This window comes from Melospiza melodia, chromosome 11 (genome assembly GCF_035770615.1).
Source record: "Melospiza melodia melodia isolate bMelMel2 chromosome 11, bMelMel2.pri, whole genome shotgun sequence".
Classification (NCBI taxonomy): domain Eukaryota; kingdom Metazoa; phylum Chordata; class Aves; order Passeriformes; family Passerellidae; genus Melospiza; species Melospiza melodia.
Window position 1 is genome coordinate 20,715,479 of NC_086204.1, and position 9,758 is coordinate 20,725,236.

A 9,758-nucleotide genomic window follows, 5' to 3' on the forward strand; every position below is an offset into this window, starting at 1 on the left:
TCACAGGCTTTTATCCCCCTCGTGACACCGCAAGAGGCACCGCGAGCTTTCGGAGACACCGGGCAGAGCCCAGAGACGCCGGCTCGGACCGCGGGCAGTTTCCAGAGCGTTACCGTCCTGTGGCGCTTCCACAGCCAGGCCTATCTGCATCCTAAAACGTGCCCGGGACTGGAGTCGCGCTCATCTGCTCTGAAGGCGTTTTCAGAACTCACTATTCTAATTGTTAGGAATCATCTTCTCATTTCCAGCTTAATTTGATGCACGGCTGGTTAATAAACACTTCTTCCTGTGCCAGCGTTGTAATTTATCTCACCACGGTCCTGCCTTGGTGTTCATGCTGCAGTGTGTTTGTAGACTGCAATCATCTCCCTCTCAGCCATTACAGGGAAGACTAAACAAGTTTTTCCAGCATTTTCTTACTAGTCTGCCTGTTCCTGCCTCTAATGCCATGGTAGCTCTATTTGCTGTTCACAGTTCCTCTCCCGAGGATGGGTGACCAGGAGCAGTTACAGACTTGTGCTCACCTAGTGAGAGTTTCCCACCTGGACACAGGCAGGGCTGCATTTGCAGAGGCAGGTCAATGTCTCTTCTGGTGATTTTCTTGCCCTTTTTTGGTGGTACAGCATTCATTTACTTTCCCCTACATTGTTAATGCACTACAACATTCTGATTTCATCAGATTACACCTAATATTTATGTCAGTCCTTAAGGAAAATAATTTATAAAAATATCCACAAAGTACCTCAGTAGTAACCTGTGTGTCCTGATATGCTCCCTTTCCTCAGTCTTTGCTTCCACTCCTTCCCACATGGAATTCCTGTGCTTGTTTCTGCCCCAACACCTACCATGGTTCCTAACTGGTCCCAAAGTTCAGAGCTGCTTCCCTGGAGGGCACACAGTGCCTTTAGCTTTATAGAAAGAGGTTTTTTTAAGCTATCAAGTTAGTCGACATAATAAATTTTATTTTATCCTCCATTTCGTGCCTGTGTGCTGTGTTACTCTTTAACTGGATACTGTTAACACCAGACTGGCAGAGCCAAAGCAGTCTAGATCGTTTTTTCTTCCTTGTTAAGTACAGGCACCAGCCTTGTTTGTTACTCTTCACTGTTTTTCTTTTTTGTTCTTTTATTTTGCAACATTATTTTTAGTTGATTTGTGTTCTAATTCAATGGAAACCCTGCTGCAAAGTTTGTCATGAAATTAGAGATCAGTGGATTCCTTCTCACTCTCTCATACTGGATTATTTTCCACCTTGTATCCTGCATCACATAGCTTTCTCCAAGCATTCCTCTCTCCTCTGGATCCACCCTTGCTGGCAGGCTTGTCAGGCTCTAACAATGAGCCCCAAATTGCACAGCCCAGCCTCTTCCTGCTATTGGAATTAATTTCCAGGTCACTGTCTTTTCTTCTGCTCTGAATGCAATTTATTTCTCCTCTCTTGGTCCTGGACTCTACTTCCCTGTTGTGACTGCCACCTCCACTATTATTTCTCTGTGGCATTTGCTCATTAGTTTTTTTCATTTCTACTGCACCTTCTGTTTCACTCCTTAATTCTCCAACACATCTAGTAGATTTCACCATTTTACTTCTCCTCCATCAGTTTGTTGTTCTTTTCACACTCACTAGCTTTGATCGGTTCCCTTTGTCTGCACATTGGCCTTTGTTTACTTCCCATGCTCAGCAGGTGTCTGTGTTCCTTGGTGCTCACCCTCCCCACAGTTGGCAGTGCTGCAGCAGCCTGGGCAGGAGCTCCAGCTGGAGCAGGGACCCTGCCCTGGGCTGCAGGGACATGGATGTGGTGCTGTGCTCTCCAAAGGGGGATGCAGGGTCCCCTCCTAGCCCCTGGGGACAGCCTCCAGCAAGGACTTGACTAGTGTGGTATGTGTTGTGGATCTGGGTTTCTGCCTTCCAGCCTGTTTGGAAGCACAAGGGTAGCACAAGAACACATAGCAAATAAAATCCCTCAAAAATAAGGAAGGTGGGGGACCATAAGTGATGTGACCTGTTGTGTGACCTGATCTTCCCAAGGTGTCTTGGGAATCTTTCATAGATGAGTAATCTTCTGCTTGCATCTTGAATCCTGCCCATCTGAGCTGAAATCTGGGGAGAGAAGCTATTTGCAGCCAGCCAAGTGTGTCACCCTGACTACAGTCTGGACCAGCAGACCAGAGATGATCCTGTCACATGCCTGCACGAGGGAGTCCTGCCTGCCCTAGCCACTCCTGCAGCTGGCACAGCCCTGCAAGTCATTAATTCTTCACCTGCAATGCAAGAAACAACCTGAGCTTGCTCCCAGCAGCCTGGGCTGCACCAGGCTCCTGTCTGGAAAAGCTTAAGCTCCTTCCTCTATTCCTTATCCTGGAGAACAACATACCATTTTCACTTTAGCTTTAGGGAGGGTCTTGCTGGTCCTTCTTAGCATGGGGACCCAGTCAGATGGAGGTGAGTGGGAGCCTCTGCATTCCTCCCTTGCACTGTTCCCTCCACTGCTCCTTGTCTCCTGCTTTCTCCTTGCTCCTTGCAGAGCCAAGGGCGCCTCTCTCCCCTCACAGCTCTGCCCTGGCGCAAAAAGCAGGCGTGGGCTAATGTAACTTGCTGAAGGCACAAATGCTGAAGCCATCCTCAGTGCACACAATTACCAGACTATCAGATGGGAAGGTCTGTAAGAACTAAGCAATGGAAAAGGAATGAAGTTCATTGAGAGGTTATGACCTCAGGGATTAGTAATGATAATTTTTTTTCTGCATGTAATGAGAGATGCTGGTGCAGTGTTGCACCTTTTCTGGTGCCAGTCTTGAAGACTGGCTTAGGCTCACCATGCACCTGGGTGGGAAATGGGAGGTTTCAGTCTCTTCAGGTGTCAAGTTTCTCAGTTTTCTGACAATTTAGAAATTCTAAAAATATTTGTTTTCTGGGGAACTAAAATATCCTTTTTATCATGCCTGGTTTATACAGTAAATTTGTATTCTCTTGTTCAATGAATTTATAGCTATGAATTTTTTTAAATACTGATCAATTGAATGGTGAGAGGTTTGTTAGGCAAAAACATTAACATTATTCAACTTGAAAAAAATCTAAAAGAAAATAAAAACTTCAAATGAATTCAGTGAAATTAAACACATAAACAATTGGCCCTGTCATTTTTCAGTAATGTATTTGACACACATAGTAAATTTACACACCTTAATACACTTGAGGAGTGGAAAGATGATTTGCAGATCCTCCCATCCTTTTCTATTTAATCCTGAAAAACCAAAAATTTTGCATGTGATCAGATAAAAACAGTGAATGTAAACTGGCTCTCTAATGTTGTTGTACCCTACTCCCTTTCCCTGGGGTTGGACTCTAAAGCAGTATCAACCACAAATCATTGCTGCACACTTTCTCTGTGGCTCCAAGGAAAAAAAAATGGTAAGTTGAATTTGCTCACAATCTCAACACATCCAAGAAATGCTCCTACAACACCTCTGTCTATACTGAGAGAATCAAAAAAGCCTTTTATGGCCACTAAAAGTGGTGAGAGATGACACTAGTCAGCACCTGAAGGCCCATTAAATGCCATCATGTCACTCTGCAATTTCAGAAAGTGGAGATGGGCAGGTAGGCCATGCCTGGGCATGTGTTCAGGCTGATGTGTTGCCTCCTTCCACAGCTGATATCAAGATTAAGTGACTCACCCTGTGAAAAATTTTTGTTACTTGTGCTGATTACATTGTAGTGGCAGTAAAGGCCAAATACCCCATCACTGTTGCCCTCTTCCCTTAAGCCAAAATAAATGCTTGCATTCCTGGAATCTGAGGTCCCTATAAGCCCCTCAAGCTACCAGCAAACAACCCACAACATTTCTGTAGCCAACAGGCACGAAATGACCCCGCTGAAACCCCTGTTGTAACATGACACTTAGATTTACATTAAAATGCCACCTGCAAAAAGGCACTCCCTGAGATGGAAGGGGCAGTGTGAGCATCACCTGGGATCTTGCTGGCACTGTGGTGGTGCCCTGGAGGTTTGACAGCAGACTTTCACCCCGGTGTGTTTAATTGCTGGACTTTGCCTTCCAGCTGGGTGGGCAGCACACATGACTGTTGTTTCCTACTGTGACAAGAATTCTTTGTCAGCTGCATAGCAGCCTCTCCAGTGTAAACCCTGCCACCCACCTCCATGGGCTGGCAGCATCACCCCAGCAATACAGGGCACGGGGTCCTCCACAGACATGCCAGAAGTTTCAGCCCACTCTGGACCTGTTAAAGCATCTTTACTTGTTCGTGTGGCCTAGAGGATAGTCTTATGGAATAAAGGTGCTTGTTTCAAATCCACCAAATCATGGGGCAGGGTGAGGGAAAGAAGCCGAGCCATAGCCACAGCAAGGTGTCTGAGGATCCTAAAAGCCTGGAGAAGCCCATTCTTCAGTGTCTCTGCACGGCAGCAGGCATGGCAGGACCACCTCAAGGCCCAGAGTGCACTGGCAGGAGGCAGGAAATGGTCAGGAGGTCAGAAGGTTTCAGGACATGCAGATCAACAGGAGTCCTTGGTTACTGTACAACTATTGGTGCCTGGCCACAGGCCACACCTTGGCAGAAGACCACAGGAACTCTGGGAGCTCTGTCTCTTGTAGGGACATGAAAACTGCCCCTTCTCAGGGACCTTTCAAGGCTGGGTACATGGGCACATGCTCCTGAAGAGAGAAAAAGCAGGTGATGAGAAAGCCACGGCCCTGCTCATCCCCAAAGTCCCCTTTCCATACAAAGTAATTTCATTTTACCTCTATGATTTAAAGCCCACAGGAGTTGATAATCTCTGGCAACCTATCCCAGACTGTCTGGAGCCTGAGGGAGCAGCTTGGTGAAGCTGTGTGACTTCTTCACTCAGGGAGCTGGGATCACAGTCAGATTTGGTGACTCGACACCCATATGTCATGCTCCACAGCTGTGTCCCAGGACTGTCCTCCTAACTTGTGGAACAGTGGTGCCATGCAGCTCCATGGAGTGACCAAAGGTAAAAGAAAAAACCCTCCCAAGTGCTTCAGGCTGTGCTGGGGACTTTCCTGAGAAGATTTTGCCTTGACCTTAAGTAGCCACAGAGTCTCAGCAGAGGCTGCCCAGGGCAGGGATCGCAGGTGCTGCACCTCGGCCATGTGGCAGTGGGGTGTGAGCTGCCAGGCATCAGGCTGAGCACACTGCTGGTCACTCCACAGGGACTAAGCCATAGAAAGGATATTGTCAGAGCAGAGGATTGTTCTGGGAGAACAGGCTGCACAAAGAGGAATTGTTTTGCCATGAAATGAGGCCATGTTTAGCTCCAGCCAGGGCTGGGCTTTGCCTGCCTGTCTGGGCTGCAGGCTGGCAGGGGATACTCTCCTCTCTGGCCTGCCTGGCATCTTCTCTGCGTCTGAGGTTGTCCACTGGCACAGTCAGCAGCACAAGAACATGTCCTGAGACCCACAATGGGTAGGGAGAAAAAGGAAATTGAGGGATAAGAAAATATGTGGCAGGTCTGCCATGGCCCACTGCACCTGCCTGGCAGGTCCAAGGGGCACAGGGAAAGGGGAGAGTAGGAGTGGGGCAGCTCCCATGGGGAGGGGCTGCACTGTTTCTCCCAGTAACAGGTATATACTCACCTCCCCAAAAAGTGTTGTTGATGGCCTCCCTGAATGCATGTGAGGGGACAAGCATCTTGCACCTGAGCTCCAGCAAGACACACCAGGGAGCACAGGACACAGAGGCAAAGGGAGAGGGAGCTGCGTGCTCAAAACATGGGTTGGAACACTCCTGTCATTTCCTATTGGTTTTACTCTCTGTGTGAGTGAATCCCAACATTTAAGAGGAATGGTGGTTGCACCCACAGCAGCATTCTGTGAGTCATTACTTCCCCAGCAGCTGCAGTGGGGCTTCCGCAGCCCAGGGCTGCCCAGCTCCACCTGCTGCGGCCCCGGGGCTGCCCGGCTCCTCCCGGGGCTGCCCGGCTTTCCCAGGGCTGCCCAGCTCCACCTGCTGCGGCCCCGGGGCTGCCCGGCTTTCCCAGGGCTGCCCGGCTCTTCCCGGGGCTGCCCGGCTTTCCCAGGGCTGCCGGGCCCCCCCAGTACTGCCCGGCTCCTCCCGGGGCTGCCCGGCTCCCCGCCCAGCTGCGGGGTGCTGCACACGTGGGAGCTCCCACACAGCTCCGTGTGCAATCAAGTCACAACCTGGTGCATTGTTCTGCTGACAGAGCAAAACAGGCTGTGCCATCATGACAACGATGATGATGAAGATGATGATTGATGCTGTTTCTACTGCTGTGATGTCCATAGAGCCTAAATACACCAAAATTGGTTCCACAGTCTCACTTATGCAGAGCACGTTTCTCAGGGGGATGCAAACCGTTCCTGTGTTAGCTACTGCCACGGGTTCTTGGGGCAGTGCTTTGAAGTCCCGCCATGCTGCTGCAGCAAAGCAGGAGACAGGAGCTGTCTCTCATATCACACAGCAGGACCACGACTTCAGTACCAAAAATAAACTCCACATAAACATCCGCTGCACGTTTCAAAGGCAAATTCCCGTGGGAGCAGCACACCTCTGTGCTGCAGGCCAAGGTGGGCAGAGCCCAAGACTGGGAGGTGGCAGGGGGAGACAGCCACGTCCCACCAAAGCCACCTGGCAACAGGCATAGAGGGGGGAGGTCTGCCTTCAAAAGAGGAACATCCTGGGAAACACTGCAGCTTTGAATTAACACCCACAGACAGCAAAGCCCCAAAGCATGGCCTTTACCCCAATGCATGGCCAGCAAATAAAAAACTTCATGCAAAAGTACCCTGGGGCACAGTCTTTACTCAGAGGAAAGCAGCTGCCATACCAGGCTGGACTTAGCACCCACTGCTATTTCAGTGCAGAAACTGCTTGGACACAATGGTAGCAAAGGGAGAAGGCTTAGAATCAGCAGGTAAATCAATGACAGAATCTGAGCAGCGGTGATAAGATAGCCGCAACAGGAACTACAGCTCTTGAACCCCTGACTTTAGAAAATATGCATCTCAGTCAGAAATATACATGCAGTAATTTCCTTTCTTTAAAAAACACACACCAAAAATATAAAAAGGACAAAGGCTTCTCCTTCAGAGGAGCCAGACAGCATGCTTTGCATTATGCTTATGTACAGGGTTACTCCTAGGGAAATTGCAGGAGGTTTTCATTAATTTCTAAGTGCAGGTTTCCACCAAGGCAGTGTTCCTGGATCCAGCCAGAGAGCTGCAGTATCATAGGAACAATAAATAAACTGTGGAATCACATCAGCTTGAACTATTTTTATGGCATGTATTACAAACACATCCAAAAGTCCTGTTTCTTGAGCATGAGCTTTTACCACCACAGCATCTCTGTGAGGTACAAAGTTGTAACATTTTGTGTCTAAGATAGTTGAAGATTTATTGCCCTTAGGTGGAAGGAGGAGATCCATGGGATTTTTTGAAAGCAGCTGTGTATTCATTTGTAGGTACCAGCTGTCACATAGACAGGCTCTGCCTCTCCTGGGGCCACCAAGCTCATGCAGGGAGCCCAGGGAAAAGCAAAGACCCAGACTGGGGAGCTGTTTCCACCACTTGACCACTTACCCTGTGGTTGTGCCTTTGACTTCCAAGCAGTCTCTGAGCTTTTCAGAGGTCAGTTAAAATGCATCTTCTGCTGCTGTTTCCATATGTTTATCTCTCCTCAGTGAGCTGCAGGTGAAGCTGCTTTGGAAACAATGCAGATGAAAAACTTGGCTGAACACCGTTTGGCAGCACTCACCCCATTATCTTGCTTCTTAGCATAAAAGTGCTCTGGCTTCCTCAACCCAACCACCACAAGACTTCTTCTTTGGTCCCAGATGTTTCTGGCAGAAAGATCCTGTCCTAGCAGGAGGATGGAAACCAAACCCTGCCTTACCTGTGGTATGGAACTGAAGAGGTTCCCCTCACTCCTCTGTCCCCCTATCTTTTCAGTTGCTTCTTCCCTCACACACTTCACTTCACTATAAAGGCTTAATGACATCCACTTAAAAGATCTGTAGGTTAAAAAAACAAACAAAATGTTATGTTTTGCTTGTTTAAACAGAAGACATCTGTGTGCACATCGCTGCTTGGGGATGGGACAAGAGAACAAACAAGCAGCAGGTGCTTGTCATGCTGATCACGGGATGCAGAGATGCAGGGAAGTGGTGGCACCACTCTGAGCTTCATGGCTCCCAGGGATGATGCAGCCCAGGGCAGCAGCAGGACAGGCTGTGGGCATGACCCACCATGGCTGCATGTGCAATACAGACTGGGAACAGTGGGCCTGTGGGTAGCTGGGCAGGAAGGAAAGGCAATAAATATCTCTCTCCTGCATTTGGGAGAAGGCCAGATGAGGCATTCCTGTCATGAGGGTGAAGCACTTTCCACTCTAACAGTAACTCAGGAAGATGTTAAAAAACAATTGCATAAGGCAAATGTTGAAAATTCTTCAGTCTGGGTATCATGCATCTAAAAAAATAACACCCATTTTTAAACATCCAAACTATTAATGCTGAGATCCAGTAACACAAGGAAACCTGGAGAAACTCCAGAGAACAAGCAAGTTGATGTTATGCCAGCATATTAAAAGAGTAAACAGGATGGCCTAGTAAACAGGTGTGTCTATTCAATAGACATCCTATGGAAAATAATGACCAAAAAATATGTGATCATATTGATAAAGACTTAAAGCAGAGAAATGTAAATACCAATCAACAAGGATTACAGACAATAAGCCTGTCAGACTAACATGATAAATTTTTTGGCACATTCTTCAGTATCAGAGAGCTGGTACAGTAGTGTGTGCAGTCAAGGAACCAGCTCATGGGTGGCCTGGCCAAGTGTGAGGCAGGAGAGGAGCTGCTCCCCTCTGGGAGCAGGTACTGAGCATATGTTTGCAGCAGGGTAAAGCTGGTACAGATACTGAGGGGAGGTTTGGGGGGCCAGAACAAACCTGTGCCCTTCTCCATCACTCTCCTGCACCTGAACTGGAGCCCAGACAGACCAGCAGCACCTGCCATGCCAGGGCTGAGCTTCCTTCCCGCCAAAATTATCCTGCTTGGAAGAGATGAGTTCAAAAGGGATTGGATAAGGCAGGGGAAAAAAACACAAGAGTTCAGAATGGCAGCACATCCCATGCTCACAGGAAGTGTGCTTCCCAATCACCTACTTGGCTGCTGCAACAGCAGGACACAGCCTGAGCCTTTGCCCTGACCCAGCAGGTCACACTTTTATTCTGACACAGTGCACTGGGAGCAGTGAATCCCTGTTGGACATGCAGACCACAGTGACAAGCAGTGGACCATGAATTCCACAGTAACTTTATGGGTAAAAGGCTTGTCCCTGTTCCCTGTTTAAACATTCAAACACTAGCAGCGACTGGATAAGGAGGTTAAAGTCGCTCTACATCTGAAATTCCCATTCCCACAATTAGAATAGCATGTCCTGGTCCAGCGTCTCAAGGGACACAGATGCATAAGAAGATTTGTATGTGAGTCAAGAAATGGAAAATATGCCTTAAAGCAAAAGGGACTTTCATCAGTTCAGTCTGTCTTAACAAAGGATCAGGAAAGCTCGATCATAATATCTGACTCCTCTGGTACTAACAACTCAGAGGCTCAGTTCCTTCCTGAGAAAATCCACTGACTTGAAGGGAATTAAAGAAATGCAGCTTCAGTCGAAGGTGAAACAAGGAAAACAGTTTCTAGAACAACCTACCAGCCACTGTAGCAGGGACACACCAGTTTAAAATCAACTG

General features: G+C 48.1%; 1 long non-coding RNA gene across 5 annotated transcripts; it reads right to left on the reverse strand.

Annotated features, from left to right (window-relative positions):
- Window positions 1–3,147: 3,147 nt before the first annotated feature.
- LOC134423157 (uncharacterized) lies at window positions 3,148–8,440 on the reverse strand. Of its 5 annotated transcripts, none has more exons than XR_010029023.1 (4): window positions 7,896–8,440; window positions 7,583–7,699; window positions 3,971–5,431; window positions 3,148–3,244 (listed from the first exon to the last, which is right to left on the reverse strand). It is a non-coding gene; the product is annotated as an uncharacterized LOC134423157 (long non-coding RNA). The 5 variants fall into 5 exon arrangements; XR_010029022.1 differs by having other exon boundaries at window positions 3,167–4,675; window positions 4,763–5,431; XR_010029021.1 differs by having other exon boundaries at window positions 3,167–4,675.
- Between the last annotated feature and the right edge of the window lie 1,318 nt (window positions 8,441–9,758).